At 40.0% G+C, this 16,771-nt stretch overlaps 1 protein-coding gene across 8 annotated transcripts in view; it reads right to left on the reverse strand.

Annotated features, from left to right (window-relative positions):
* The window catches only part of LOC140713762 (cadherin-18), a 638,248-nt gene that overhangs the window by 248,270 nt on the left and 373,207 nt on the right, over nt 1-16,771 (reverse strand). Inside the window, exon 1 of one of the 8 annotated variants that reach the window (XM_073024261.1) lies at nt 1,200-1,290. The exons of the other annotated variants lie outside the window; for them this stretch is intronic. The gene's annotated coding sequence lies outside the window, so the exon portion shown is untranslated. Of the gene's footprint in view, nt 1-1,199; nt 1,291-16,771 lie in introns of those variants that run through there. 8 annotated transcript variants of the gene reach the window in all.

A 16,771-nucleotide genomic window follows, 5' to 3' on the forward strand; every position in this document is an offset into this window, starting at 1 on the left:
CTGTTTGCTCCCATGTTCCAAAGACATACAGATTAGCAGGTTAAATGGTCACGTGTGTAATTAGGTGGCATGGGCTCGTTGGGCCTGAGGGATCTGTTATTGCATTAAGTCTCTTATAAAAAAGTTATCATCAATACTCCAAAAGGAACTTTGCTTGGTGACTAAGGGAAATCACATCAATGGTGCAGAGATGGTGCCTAGTCAAGAATCCAGAGTCACATACAGTGATATGGATATAGTCAATATTGTGACTCAGTCTGGGGAAAAGAATCAATTTCACTGGCATAAAACAGCATAAAAATGTTGTGTAATTGAACTTCTAAGCAGAGTCTCTTGTAGTTTAAAAGTACACATAAACCTGGAACACTATATGTTGGAATAAATATCCACCTAAATTAACTTGGTCCATTAAAAATGGTTGCCTCTGTTCCAATACATAACTTCCAACCACCTAATGTTATCAATCTGTTTTCTCCAAGGCATAAAATGTGGGCTACACCATAAAACTTAGCTGCATGGAAAACAGGTCGGTGATAAAAAATGCTGTTTCTCACTTGCTAATTTTAGATATTAATAATTTATATCCTGTATAATTGAGCATTGCAGGATATGCATACAAAATATGAAGTAGATGTGAAAACTAAAGAGGTTTAAAATATATTTATAACTTTTTCATAGTCTTTCAAAAGTCATCTCATAAATTGGCAACTCATTGTTTCCTTTTGGTCACAATTCATAAATTTTTGTCATATTAAGTTGTTCCCATTATGAAAATAAGATATTGATTATCTAAATTGAGCACTTTTAAGACTTTTTGAAGAATATCTTATGGATCAGCCTCCTGAATCATTTCACTACTGCATTTAAAAGCCATTTTTCAATTTATATTTTTCTTTCATTTAGTGAAAACTGCCATCTCATACAGCTTGTGGTGCCTCCATTTGAAGTAGAAATGTTTGCCTTCAATACACCAGGGAAAATCACACTTGAATGCCTGATCAACCAAACACCAAATTAATATTTAATATACAGTGGCCCCAGTAAGATCATAGCACAAGCAATCAATTATAAAAATGCATCCAATAGCCAGATTTGACATCATACTTCATACCTGCCATTTTCTCTTCCCCAAAAAATATACATTATAACAATACATCAGACCACTTTAATTCAGAATCCACCAATGGTATCAGCCTTACCTTGTCTGAATGCCCTAACATTTAGCAAACTACTCAATTTGTAAGATTTAGGCTTTTCACTGCATCAGTGTCTCCGCTGATCCTACTCCTCTGAGAGGCATGCGACTGTGTGATTTCAAATCTCTAATCTCTGATGAACAGTTTCTGCACGTCTTAAAGGCTTCCTCTCTGATTGGTTAGGCCTGTGCCTACCTTCCTTTTAATCTCTCCTGTTTCCTTCCCCCCCCCCAGCCCCCACACACACACCAACCCTCTCCCTCTCTCTCTCTCTCTATCCCTTTCTCACTCACTCACTCTCTTCCCTTTCTTATCAAGCACTTCAGGACAAAATAACAGTAAATGCAGGGAGCACACTGTATCACTGTACAAGAAAGTTAATTAGTTAAAGGCTTGAAGCTGTATTCACACTACCAGTGAGAAATGGTAAGAGCTAAGCATCAGTGTACACTCATCAATCCTAGGCAGAGGGGTTTTGGCAGTCAGGTAGAGTGGGAGTTAACTGAGACAGAGAGATACCAGTCCTTTGGAAGAGAGCTGTTAATAAATTTAACACCCTGTGCAAAGCCACTGCATCTACTAAACACTTAACTTGTGGCTCATTCATCAAGAAGTCAGAGTCCACCACCGAATGTATGCTTCAGCTCAGGGGACGTCCGTTAGTGCTCTGATTTTGAAGAGCTCAAGGTAAATAGCAAACCTTCCCCAAAACTGCACCTAACTCAACAGGCATAAGAACAAATTGGAAAATATGCAAAAAAAAAATTGCAGCAATTTCTTTTTGAAACTAAGTCACTGGAGATAATTTATACCCTTGTCAGATGAGAAACAGCAATTCAAATAGACTTCATGCAAAATTCATGGTGAAATTGGCACCTTGTTCCACATGCTGTCTCCTCGAGTTTGAATAAAAAGTACTGAGAGACGGAATAACAGCTGTGATTTTACCTAGCATCGTGGCCACCCGAGCTACAGTATAATTAACAGAGCATCTGTGCATCACATCTGACAGACACCATTATACGTGCAATCACTTTGGAGGAATGGGAGGTGGGTGCAATGGGCCAGCTCGGGCAATAAAATGTGAGGCTGACTGCAACGCGCAGCCAAGTAAAGAAATGCACGTTGCTGATTGGCCTCTTAACTTTCTGGTCAATATTAGAGGCTGCCTGGTTGAAACCTTCTGATCTTTGATCTTTCTCTCTCCTACCACTTGCTGCAAGCAAATTGAGAAAACGCTTCACATTGTCAGTGTGGAATTGCATCATACAGGGGAGAAAAAGCCCAGATTCAATGCCCAGCCTGTAGTTTGTCTATTTGATTAATCAGCAAAAAAAATACCAAGAGCATTGTAATATACCTCACTGTATCCTGAACTGTTCAGGAATGATGGAGTGATGAAGGGAAGTCAGGCATTTGAACTCTCAAGCCTGTCATTCAGAGGAGAGGATGCCAGCAACTGGTCCACAGCTGACATTTTAACAAAAAACAATTATACTGCAACTAAATTCCCATACAATAGCTCATACAATCTTACACTCTGAAGTGAAAACAACATGAATCTCGACTAATTCAGTAACAAAGTGAATTTATTGACAGGGTGCTGCTGTGCTAATGCTTTCCGGCAAATTACGTAGACATTTCCCTTATGGAGCATTTGGATTTGACAAGCAAATGGTTGTCCTTTGAGATCAACAGCAGGGAAATCTTAAATCGACTGCCAAGAAAAGAACTGCATGATCTGTCCATACAGAAGACACGGCTACATTTCAGTTCCATATTTCAACGAGCAACAAATTCATCACCATGGATAGAGCACACTATATACTATTAATTACTCTCATGAATAGAAGCATAATGCGCACAAATAAATTCTATTGGCCACTATTTTTGAAGAGTGACAGAAGTATGTGTAGGCGAACATTTTGGGTCCAGTGACCATAATGTCATTAGTCTCAAGATAATTATGGATAAGGATAGGTCTGGTCCTTGAATTGAGGTTCTTAATTGGAGAAGGGCCAATTTTGTGGAAATAAGAAAGGATCTAGGAAGAGTGGATTGGGATAAGTTGTCTTCTGGCAAGGATGTGTTCAGTAAGTGGAAGGCCTTCAAAAGCGAAATTTTGAAAGTGCAGAGTTTGCATGTTCTTGCCAGGATGAAAGGCAAAGTTAACAGGCATAGGGAACCTTGGTTTTCAAGGGATATTGGCGATCTGCTTAAGAAAAAGAGAGAGGTGTATAGCAGGTATAGGCAACAAGGAACAAATAAAGTACTTGAAGAGTACAGAAAATGTAAGAAAATACTAAAGAAGGAAATTAGGAAGGCAAAAAGAAGACATGAGGTTGCTTTGGCAGATAATGTGAAGGTAAACCCGAAGGGTTTCTACAAGTATATTAAGAGTAAAAGGATAATAAGGGACAAAACTGGTCCCCTAGAAGATAAGAGTGGTTGTCTATGTGTGGAGCCTCACGAGATGGGGGAGATCTTAAACAGTTTTTTTGCATTTACTCAGGAACCTGGCATAGCATATATGGAAGGAAGGGAAACAAGCAGTAGTGTCATGGAACACATAGAGATTAAAGAGGAGGAGGTGCTTGCTGCCTTACAGCGAATAAAGGTAGATAAATCCCCCAGGCCTGGCGTGTTATTTCCTTGGACCTTGAGAGAGACTAGTGTAGAAATTGCAGGGACCCTGGAAGAAATATTTAAAATGTCCTTAGCCATGGGTGCGGTGCCGGAGCATTGGAGAGTAGTTCATGTTGTTCTGTTGTTTAAAAAAGGCTCCAAAAGTAAACCAGGTAATTACAGGCTGGTGAGCCTGACATCAGTAATAGGTAAACTATTGGAAGGTGTTCTGAGAGATTGGATATATAAGTATTTGGACAGCCAAGCGCTGATTAAGAATGGTCAGCATGGCTTTGTACATGGTAGATTGTGTTTAACGAATCTTGTAGAGTTTTTCGAGGCGGTTACCAAGAAAGTAGATGAAGGAAAGGCTGTTGATGTTGTCTACATGGACTTTAGTAAGGCCTTTGACAAGGTCCCACATGGGAGGTTAGTTCAGAAAGTTCAGACACTAGGTATCCATGGAAAGGTTGTAAACAGGATTTGAAGTTGGCTGCGTGGAAGAAGACAGAGAGTGGTAGTGGATGATTGCTTCTCAGACTGGAGGCCTGTAACTAGTGTTGTGCCTCAGGGATCTGTGCTAGGACCATTGACATTTGTTGTCTATATCAATGATCTAGATGATAATGTGGTAAATTGGATCAGCAAGTTTGTTGATGACACAAAGATTCACGGCATTGTGGAGAGCGAGGAAGACTTTCAAAGCTTGCAGAGGGATTTGGACCAACTGGAAAAATGGGCCAGCAAAATGGCAGATGGAAGTTAATGCATACAAGTGTGAGGTGTTTCATTTTTGGAACGACAAATCAAGGTTTAGACATACACAGTAAATGGTAGGGCACTGAGGAGTGCGGAGGAACAAAGGGATCTGGGAGTTCAGATACTTAATTCCCTGAAAATGGCATCACAGGTAGACAGAGTTGTAAAGAAGGCCTTTGGCATCCTGGCATTCATAAATCAAAGTATTGAGTATAGGATTTGGGATGTTATGGTGATGTTGTATAAGACATTGGTGAGGCCAAATTTGGAGTATTGTGGCAGTTGTAATCACTTAACTATAGGAAGGATATCAGTAAAATTGAAAGAGTGCAGAGAAGATTTACTAGGATGTTACCAGGTCTTCAGGAGTTGAGTTACAGGGAAATATTGAACAGGATAGGACTTTATCCCTTGGAGCATAGAAGAATGAGGGGGGATTTGATAGAGATCTACAAAATTATGAGGGGTATAGACAGAGCAAATGTGAGTAGGCTCTTTCCACTTAGATTAGGAGAGATAAATACGAGAGAACATGGCTTTAGGGTGAAAGGGGAAGATTTAGAGGGAACTTCTTCACTCAGAGATTGGTGGGAGTGTGGAACGAGCTGCCATCTGACATGGTAAATGTGGGCTCACTTAAGTTTTAAGAATAAATTGGATAGATACATGGATGGAAGAGGTCTGGAGGGTTATGAACTGGGTGCAGGTCAATGGAACTTGCAGAATAAAGTTTTGGCACAGACTAGAAGGGCCAAATGGCCTGTTTTCTGTGCTGTAGTGTACTATGGTTCTATGGTTTATTTTAATGAGTATGATAATTCACTTGCTAGTGCTAACTAATGTTAACAGCTATCATGGCACTGATTTCTAACTTGATCCATTTCAATCTCTATAAATAAGGTTTGTGCATCATGGAGCTCATGAGCATTTTTGACTGACTTTCCAATGGTTAGTGAAACTAACTTCCCATACAGAAGCAACATTGGCTAATCTTGCATTTAAGGGTCATAGAGTTACAGAAACATAGAACATAGAAAGAGGCCCTTTGGTTCAGCTGGTCAAGGCTGACCAAGATGCTCATCTACTCCAGTCACAATTATCTGTGCTTGGCTCATACCCCTCTGAACTTCACCTATCCAAGAACCTGTCCAAGCACTTCTTAAATGTCAAACAAGAGAAAATTGGCAGATGTTGGAAAACCAAGCAGTACACATAAAATGCTCGAGGAACTCAGTAGGCCAGGCAGCATCTATGGAAAAAATTAGAGTCAACGTTTTGAGATCCTTCATCAGGACTGGAGTAAGAAAGATGAGGAGTCAGAGTAAATGGTGGGGGGAGGGGAGGAAGAAACACAAGGTGGTAGGTGAAACTGGGAAGCGGAGAGAGGTGAATTAAAGAGCTTGGAAGTTGATTAATGAAAGACATAGAGGCTGAAGAAGGGGGAATCTGCTAGGATAGGACAGAAGGCCATGGAAGAAAGAAAAGGGGGACAAGCACCAAAGGGAGGTGATGGACAGGTAAGAAGATAAGGTATGAGAGGGAAATGGGTATGGTGAATGGTGAAGGAGAGGGTGGGGGCCATTACCAGAAGTTCAAGAAATCGATGTCCATGTCATCAGATTGGAGCAAGGAAGATTATCCAAGCCTTTAGCAGGATCTGGACCAGCTGAGAAAATGGGCTGAAAAATAGCGGATGGAATTTAATGCAGACAAGTATGAGGTGTTGCACATTTAGAGGACTAACCAGGGTAGGACTTGTTCAGTGAGCAGTAGGATACTGAGGAGTGCTGTAGAACAGAAGGATCTTGGGATACAGATCCATAATTCATTGAAAGTAGAATCACAAGCAGAAAAGGTTATAAAGGGAGCTTTTGCATATCGAACTTCATAAACCAGAGTACTGAGTACAGGACGTGGGATGTTATGTTGAAGTTGGAGGGAAGATTTACAAGGATGATGTTAGGATATGAGGACTTGAGTTATAGGGAAAGTTTGAATAGGTTAGAACATTATTACCTGGACTATAGGACAATAAGATTGGGTGAGATTAGAACTACAGTTCATGGGTCAAAGGTGAAAGGCGATATATTTAAGAGGAATCTGAAGGGGAGCTTCACTCTGAGGGTGCTGAGAGCATAGAACGAGCTGCCAGTGAAAGTGTTTGATGCGGGTTCGATTTCAAAATTCAAGGCAAGCTTGGGTCTGTACATGGATAGTGGTATAAAGAGCGCTATCGTCCAGGAGCATGTTGTTGGGACAAGGCAAAATAATAACTCGGCATAGATTAGATGGGCTGAATGGCCTGCTTCTGCACTGTAGAGTTCTATGCATCTATGTCTCTACGATTCTAAATTTATCTCCTTTCACCCTGAACCTATCACTTTAGTTCGGGAAAACACCTTATCTGTGCCCCTCGATTTTAGATAGATAGATAGATACTTTATTCATCCCCATGGGGAAATTCAACTTTTTTCCAATGTCCCATACACTTGTTGTAGCAAAACTAATTACATACAATACTTAACTCAGTAAAAAAATATGATATGCATCTAAATCACTATCTCAAAAAGCATTAATAATAGCTTTTAAAAAGTTCTTAAGTCCTGGCGGTAGAATTGTAAAGCCTAATGGCATTGGGGAGTATTGACCTCTTCATCCTGTCTGAGGAGCATTGCATCGATAGTAACCTGTCGCTGAAACTGCTTCTCTGTCTCTGGATGGTGCTATGTAGAGGATGTTCAGAGTTATCCATAATTGACCGTAGCCTACTCAGTGCCCTTCGCTCAGCTACCGATGTTAAACTCTCCAGTACTTTGCCCACGACAGAGCCCGCCTTCCTTACCAGCTTATTAAGACGTGAGGCATCCCTCTTCTTAATGCTTCCTCCCCAACACGCCACCACAAAGAAGAGGGCGCTCTCCACAACTGACCTATAGAACATCTTCAGCATCTCACTACAGACATTGAATGACGCCAACCTTCTTAGGAAGTACAGTCGACTCTGTGCCTTCCTGCACAAGGCATCTTATACATCCTCCATAAAAATAAATATTAAAGATTATCTTTATTTGTTACATGTACATCAAAACATACATTGAGATGTGTCATTTACATCAAATCAAATCAGCAGGAATTGTGCAGGGCAGCTTACAAGAGTTGTCGTGCTTCCAGCACCAACATAACATACCCACAACTTACTAACCCCAATTGTTAGACTTTAGATTGTGGGAGGAAACCGGAGCATCTGAAGGAAACCCACATGGTCTCAGGGAGAACATACAAACTCCTTTACAGACAGCAACAGGAACTGAACCCTGATCTTACAGCTGGCGGTGTACGGTGTTGCACTAACCCTTACACTACTGTGCATATTTAGTGTGTGATAGAGCGATAGAAACATAGAAAACCTACAGCGCAATACAGGCCCTTCAGCCCACAAAGCTGTGCTGAACATGTCCCTACCTTAGAAATTACCTAGGGTTACCCATATCCCTCTATTTTTTCTAAGCTCCATGTACCTGACCAGTAATCTCTTAAAAGACCCTGTCGTATCCGCCTCCACCACTGTCACCAGCAGTGCATTCCACACACTTACCACTCTCTGCGTAAAAAATTACCCCTGGCATCTCCTCTGTACCTACTTCCAAGCACCTTAAAACTGTGCCCTCTTGTGCTAGCCATTCCAGCCCTGAAATGGCAACTGAAATGAGCAACCATGGGAATATAAGAAATATGAGCACAAGTAGGTCCTGTATTAATGATTCAATTGAATTCCATTCAATGATAGAATACAATCCAATGATGGAATATTGGCCTTAATTCCACGTTCCTGCTCGGTCCAGTAACCATGCTTGCGTGCCACTGTGGTTAGCGTGACACCATTACATCTTGGGGCTTTCCAGAGTTCGGAGTTCAATTCTGACACCATTCTGTAATGAGTCTTTGTATGTCCTTCCCAGGGAATGCGTTGGTTTTCTACAGGTGCCCAGTTTTCTTCCCACAGTCTAAAGATGTACCGCGTAAGTTAATAGGTCATTGTAAATTGCCCTGTGATTAGGTTAGGGTTAATTGGGGTTGTGGGGTTGCTGGGGTGGCATGGCTCAAGTAGACAGAAGGACCTACTCTGCACTGTATTGCTAAATAAATAAATCTTTGATTTCCCCTAAAATCTAAAAGGCTACCTCAGCCATAAACATACTTATTGATTCTACATCTACAGCTCTCTGCAGTATGGAATTCCAGTGATTCACATTCCTTTCAGAGAAGCTCTTCTCTGGCTCAGTTTTAAATACAGTAGGTGATCCCTTTTCACTTCCAAACTTTGAACAGTAGATCAAAGCAGATATATTCTGTCAGCACTCACCAGTCACACCCCAACAAGATTTCATGTGTTTCAGTAAAATAAGAGATTTAAAAAAGCAGTTTAGACTCAGTGTACTGAATCTTTCCTCCTCAGATAAGACCTTCATAATCTGCTGTGCCTTCTAGGTAAGAATTTTGTTTCTAGAATGAGTCAAAACTGTATGTAATAATCCATGTGTCATCTCACCAAAATCCTTGGCACTTACAGCAAATCTTATTTTAATGTTGAATTCCATACTCTGTAATAAAGGCCAATATTGCACTTAACTGCTTAATCATTTGCTACTCTAACACTTCGTGTTTCTTGGACTTGAAAATCCTCTGAAAGAAATCATCATTCAATATTTGAACAAAGTTCAGCTTTTCTACTCTTTTTTCCCAGCTAGGGTATTTCCCCATATAATGATGTACCTGCCAAAATCAAGCATACACACAGTATGTTTACACATTGTTGCCGGCTCTATAGGTCCTCCTGATATTTCTTTTTCTACAGAACTATGAATCATATGTGCATTTGATTCAACATGCCTGGTCTTAATGTCTGACACCCAAAAGAATACAGTCATACAGTCATCCGATTCATGCCTGATCAGAATTGAAAAGGAACGGAACAATCTGCAGTTTTCACAAAGCTGAACGTCCAGCCAGTACCCATTTCTTTGACTAATAAATGAAATACAGTACCTTATGGACTACTAGCTGAAGTCTCAACAGCTCGCAGATGCTCTGTTTCTAGGGATAGTGGCCACATTATTTTGTAAACCTGGAGCTACAAAACGTAAAGGTGAAAATAAGGAACATGCTGGCCCAGTGAGAATGAGGCGGGATTAGAATATAGTCCTCCATCCCCTGTCAGTGACACCAAACATACTAGTAATTGCTCCATGGCCTTCTTTTTCCAAAATTTGTTATATTAACTTCAAAGTACAACACACATGCATTGCTACATATAATATGTTTAGTGATGTAGTCCACTTTTTCCCCTTAACATTCCTAACAATTTTTACTTAAAACTATGGTTAAACAAATTCAGACCATAAGACATAGAACACAGTCCTAAATGGATTTCCCTCTATTCTGAGGCACTACCCTCTGGTCCAAAACTCCTCCAATATAGGAAACATCTTCTCAACATTTACTCAATCTAGGCCTTTCAATATCTGATAGGTTTCAATGAGATCTCCCCCATCATTCTTCTAAACGCCTGTGTGTTCAGTCCCAGAGCCATCAAGCACTGCAGTATATTAACCCTTTCAATCCTGGGATCATTCTTATGAAACTTCTCTAGAGCCTCTACAATGCCAGAACATCCCTTCTTAAATAAGGTATCCAAAACTGCTCACAACACTCCAAGAAAGGCCTCACCAGGGCTTTATAAAGGCTCAAAACTACATCCTTGCTTTTACATTTCTAGTCCTCTAGAAATAAATGCTAACATCGCATTTGCCTTCATCGCCACTGATTCAACCAGAAAATTAAATTTTAGGGAATCCTGCACGAGGTCTCCCAAGTCCCTTTGTACGCTCGATTTTTGAATTTTCTCTCCTTTCAATCCTTTCATTTCTCCTACCAAAGTGCCTGACCATAAACTTCCTGACACTGTATTCCATCTGCCACTTTTTTGTCCATTCTCCTAATCCAAGTCATTCTGTAGCCTCTCTCCTTCCTCAAAACTACCTGTCCTTCCATGTATCTTCATATTGACTGCAAACTTAGCCACAATGCCATCAATTCCATCATACAAATCATCGACATATATCATAAAAAGAAGCGGTCCCAACACAGACTCCTGTGGAACACCAGTAGTCATCAGCAGCTGACAAGAAAAGCCTCCCTTTGTTGCCACCCTTTGTGTCCTGCAAATCAACCAATGTCCTATCCATGCTACACACTTTCCCGTAATACCATGGGCTCTTAACTTGTTAAGCAGCTTCGTATGTGGCTCCTTGACAGAAGCCTTCTCAAAATCCAAGAGCACAACATTCACCAATCATCCTTTGTCTATCCTGCTTGTTGTTTCTTCAAAGAATTCCAACAGACTTGTCAGGCAGAATATTCCCTTAAAGAAACCATGCTGACTACAGTCTATTTTGTCCTTTGCCTTTAAGTATTCCCAAACTATACACTTAACTATCAACACTAACATCTTCCCAAGCACTGAGATCAAGCTAACAGGCCTATAATTTCCTTCATTTCCGCCTCTCTCCTTCTAGAAGAGTGGAGTGACATTTGCAATTTTATACTGCTCTGGAACCATGCCAGATTCAAGTGATTCTTTAAAGATCATTATGAATGTCTCCACAATCTCTTCAGTCACTTCTTTCAGAACCCTGGACAGCAAGCCATCTGATCCAAGTGATTTACCTACCCAAGAATTTTCTCCTTAGTAATGGCAATTTCACACACTTCAGCCCCCTGACACTCTTGAAATCCCAGCAAACTGTTGTTGTCTTCCACAGTGAAGATTAATGCAAAATACTTACTCAGTTCTTCTATCATTTCTTTGTCCCCCATTATTACCTCTCCATCATAACGTTCTAGTGGTCTGATATCTACTTAGTTTTTTTAGTTGCTTTCTTTTAGCTTCTAAAATCTTTCCAATCGTCTAACTTCCCACTAATTTTTACTCTACTCTATGTCCTCTCTTTGGCTTTTACTTCTCTTGTCAGCCACGGTTGTGTCATTCTGCCTTTAGAATACTTCTTCCTCTTTGGGATGTATATACCCCGCGTCTTCTGAATTGCTCCCAGAAATTCCAGGCATTGCTGTTCTGCTGTCGTCCCTGCCAGTGTTCTTTTCCAATCAATTTTGGCCAGCTGCTCTCTCATGCCTCTGTAATTCCTTTTACTCCATTGTAATACTGATACATCTGACTTGAGCTTCTCCTTCTCAAATTGCAGGGTGAATTCTATCATATTTTGATCACTGGCCCTGACGGGTTCCTTTATCTTAAGCTCTGTAATCAATTCCAGTTCATTGCACAATTCTCAATCCAAAATAGCTGATCCTTAGTTGGTTCAACCACACACTGCTTTAAAAATCCATCTCTCCGACTTCTAGAAATACCCCCTCTTGGGATCCAGCAGCAACCAGATTTTTCCAATCTACTTGCATATTGAAATCCCACATGACTATTGTAACATTGCCCTTTTGATATTCTTTTTCTTTCTCTTATTGTTCTCTGTAGATCACACCTTTATTACTGTTTGGGGGTCTGTATATTACTCCCATCTGGGTCTTTTTTAACTCTTGCAGTTCCTTCACTCTACCTATAATGATTCAACACCTTCTGATCCTATGTCTCCTCTTTCTAATGATTTGATTACATTTTATACCAATAGAGCCATACTACTCCCTCTGCATACCTGCCTCTCTTTCAAAACAAAGTGTATCCTTGAACGTAGAGCACCCAGCTGTAATCTTTTTTCAGCCAGGATTCAGTGATACCCCAACAACGTACATGACAATCTGTAATTGTGCCACAAGTTCATCTGTATGCTGTGCGTTTACAAATATAACACCTTCAGTCCTGTATTCACCCTTTTCGATTTTAGAGCATTCAACCATAAGATACACAAACAGAATTAGGCCATATGGCCCATCAAGTCTGGTCTGCCATTTCATCATGGCTGATCCAATTTTCCTTTCAGCCCCAATCTCCTGCCTTCTCCCCATATCCCTTCATGTCTGATCAATTAAAAATCAAGATTCTGTCTACCTTTTATATTGCAACATTCTTCTGACTGCAATTTTGCTCTATCATTAGTCTCTCCTTGCTAGCAGTATCACTACACACTGCCTCTGCTTGTAAACCAACTACCTCACCATCAGCACTATCACTCCGGTTCCCACGCCCTCTGGAACTACTCAGAAAACTCACCTGTGACATTATTTGTCCCCCTCAGGTTCAGGTGTAAACTGTCCCTTCTGCACAGTTCGTACCTTCCCCAGAACAGATCCCAATGATCCATAAATCTGAAACCCTGCCCCCTGCACCAATGCCTCAGTCTGCTAGACCATCCTATTCTTACATTAACTGGCGCATAGCAAGGGTAGCAATCCAGAGATTATTATCCAGGAGGCCCTTTTTTTTCAGCTTTTTACCTAGCTCCTTAAAATCTCTCTTCTGGACTTCCTCACCTCTCCTACATATGTCGTTGGTGCCAATATGTACCAAGACTTCTGGCTGCCTACCCTCCCTCTTTAGAATGCCATGGATCCAACCCGAGACATCCCTGACCCTGGCACCTGGAAGGCAATATACCATTCATGTGTCTCTATCGCTCCCACAGAATTTCATCTCTGTTCCTCTGATTATAGAATCTCCGATCCTCACTACAGTCTTTTTCACTTCTTCTGAGACATACCAGACACAGTGCCAGTACCCCAGTCACTGCGGCCCTACCCAGAAAGTCATCCCCCTCAACAGTATCCAATGTGGCATTCTATTATTCAGTGGGTTGGCCAGAAGGCCCATTTCCCACCGGCTGGCCATTTCCCTTACTTCTCTTGACAATCACCTCATTACTTGCCTGCTGCAACCTAGGGGTGATAACCTCCCTGTAGCTCCTAAATATCACCTCCTCTTTCTTCCGTATGATCACTCTCCGAAGGGTTCCTTTACAAGTTTCATAATGAAATCTGGTTCATTACACAACTCCAAATCTAGAATTTCCTTTTCCCAAGTGATCTCAACTGCAAGCTGCTCTAAAAAACATTCTGCAAATTCTCTTTCCTGGGATCCATCACCAACCTGATTTTCCTAATCTAACTACATATTGAAGCCCCCCCACAACTACTGGGAACCAAGCTAGGTACAGGGCTATTTAAGTAATAATGCTGTGTTTGTTCTCATTGACTATTTATCATACTCAATTGAGGAAAAGAGGGAATCTTATCTTCCCCTGGCATTCCTCTCCGCCCCTTCTGTGAGCACAACTGTACCAACTCCAAAAATAGCTGGGCCGTTCAGAGTAGCTGTCCTGATTACATGATTATAATGGGAAAAGATTTTCCAATATACAGGTGGACAGCAGCTTAGTCCTTTATTATACCAAACAAATTACATTTATCCATTCTCTAAACAGCAGAAAGACCAATCACATACAGAGAGGTTTTCTGAAAAATCCTACCTAAACTTTATGGAATTTACGCAGAGAGTGTTGGCCATATGCCACAGTCCTTAAAAGAGTATGTATTAATATTACATAAGCCACATATGTTACACAGGCTTTGAACCGGTAGTGTCAAATGCTTGGTTTTAGGCTTTATTTGTTTAGATTAATTGAGTTAGTGAACTAATGGGTACTGAGTTGGCCAGAAAAATGCTGTACTTTGTGGCAGCTTCATCATTTTAATAGAAACAACACCAAATTAAAAGAGAACAGAACATGTCAGAGCTACATCTTTGGACACAATCAGCTGAATAAGCTTTTCAATTCAAACGAAGAGTTTGCAATAATATTTTTGAGAGTAAATAACACAGTGAAAACTGATAATAAAGCTGAGAAGGTGTCTACATTGAATGATATTCTATGGAAACTACTCTGTTAAGTGAAAGGCCTAAAAGCTTGTACCACCAAGTTCAAAGACAGCTTCTACCCCACTGTAATAAGACCACTATATAGTTTCCCAGTACAACAAGATGAACCCTTGACCTCACAATCTACTGTACCTTGTTATCATCTTGCATTTTATCTGCACTGCATTTCCTCTGCAGTTGTCGCACTTTACTCCGCATCGTTCTACCTCAACAATCTGTGTAACTATTTGATCTGTCCGAAAAGTACACAAGGCAAGCTTTTCACTGCATCTCGGCACATGTGACAATGATAAACCAATACCAATAGAAAAACACAATAGGTTAACAAGTCTTAGTGCTGAAGATGATCCTAGAATAACAGTTGGTGGGGATTGGGTTTCCAGAAAATAGTCAATATTATATTTTTCCGCAATGGGAAGTTATATCAACAGCATTAAGAAATGCAAGTTGAGAAATATTTATTTATTTACTTATTTGCACATAAATAAGGATTAACAGCTAATTTTAATCATGATATTAAATATTACATGGATATTAAATATTACAGTGCTACATCCATCCCAACCAGGGTGCAAAAATAGTCTACTGAAACCATTGACCTTTCCAATTTGCATTGAACAGCAAAGGGGAGTGAATTGATTAAAGAGGTGTAGAATGCAACAGAATAGAATTCTATAGAAGACAAGTTAGATTGAGTAGCCAATGCCATTACAAAAGATCCCAATACAAAACCGGTAGTATGACTATGAGGCAATTAAAATGTGACAAAGAACCAGTTGATAAGCATTATTCAGTGTTCTCTTCACATGATCTAAATGCAAATTTGATAATAGTCGTCAACTAGACCTGCCATACACATATATTCAGTTGAATATAGATAAGGGACAGCATTGTTTGACCATTGACACAGAAATAGGACCTTGAACTTGAAGAAGTTGTAGAACTTAGTTGATTCCTAGTTTAGTACAATGAAAGACCTTTACTCGATTTCACAGTAGAACTGGTCCCATTACATCAGTTACTAAAGAAAGGAAATAAATGTGTATATATATATATAGCTTTCCTTGTTGAGAATGACTTATAATAAATGTAAGTACAGTCTTGGAAGGCAACCTTTGTTACTTCACAATAAAGTTGACGCTTGATGCTGTGAATTATGGAGTAAGTAAGGTATTCATGTAAAATAATGGCCAAGAGAAATCAAATGAATTTACAACACATACATTAATGAAGAGTGAAAGAAACTATGCTCAAATGGAGTAGAGGAAAATAGTGTCAATGCCTTAAAATTAAGTAACTGAATGCTAAAAAAAACCTGACATAAAACAGAAAAGACGAGCAACACACACAAAATGTTTGAGGAACTCAGCAGGCCAGGAAGCATCTATGGAAAAAAGTACAGTCGATGATTTTGGCTGAAGCCCTTTGGCAAGACTGAAATGTCGACTGTACCTTTTCCCATAGATGCTGCCTGGCCTGCTGAGTACCTCCAGCATTTTGTGTGTGTTGCTTGGATTTCCAGCATCTGCAGATTTTCTCTTGTTTGTGGTAAAACAGAAAATGCTGGATATGCTCAGCAAGTCAGACAGGATCTGTGAAAATAGCAGAGTTAATATCTATTGTTGCGAACCGTACCTCATTGTGAATTTAGGTGCTAATTGTTCATTACTAACTGCCTTGGAACTTCAGAGACAGTTAATCACCAATTTTATTGGTTGATTTCATACACCATCCAGACCAAGTTGAGTGAGGATGAAATTCAAGGTGTAGTATCAAGATTTCAATTGCTCAGAACAACTTAAACAAAAATGAAAAACCCTGGAATGATAGCTGAGTATTATGTTTACTGACTCGCACCTTGACAGCTACAAAATTGTGTGACGTGAAGGAAGATTGAAACAAGAATAATGAAAACTGTAAGCTACAATGAACACTCAATCAAAAAGTACACTGAAAAAGCAAATACATTAAGTTAGCTTTGGAAGTCAAAACAGAATTAATTAATCAGATGCTTCTGTCTAGAAGTTATGCATTTTGCATTGGATCTTGTTCTATTCAAACATGCAGTGTGAAGTTTAATGCATGAATCTTTGTGCTGAATCATGCTTGTGCATTTAGGTTGACACTAAACTACAATCTATTTAATTATTTCAGTGGAGAAGAGATTAAAACATACTTCAAATCATGCTTATCTAACATTAAGAATTGAAGGCTAACAATGTATGAGGAAACGCTATTCTGACATCCGAAGCTCATCTCACACTAGATCTTATTGCATTTTGAACAA

The sequence above is a fragment of the Hemitrygon akajei genome, chromosome 20, assembly GCF_048418815.1.
Source record: "Hemitrygon akajei chromosome 20, sHemAka1.3, whole genome shotgun sequence".
NCBI classification, from domain to species: domain Eukaryota; kingdom Metazoa; phylum Chordata; class Chondrichthyes; order Myliobatiformes; family Dasyatidae; genus Hemitrygon; species Hemitrygon akajei.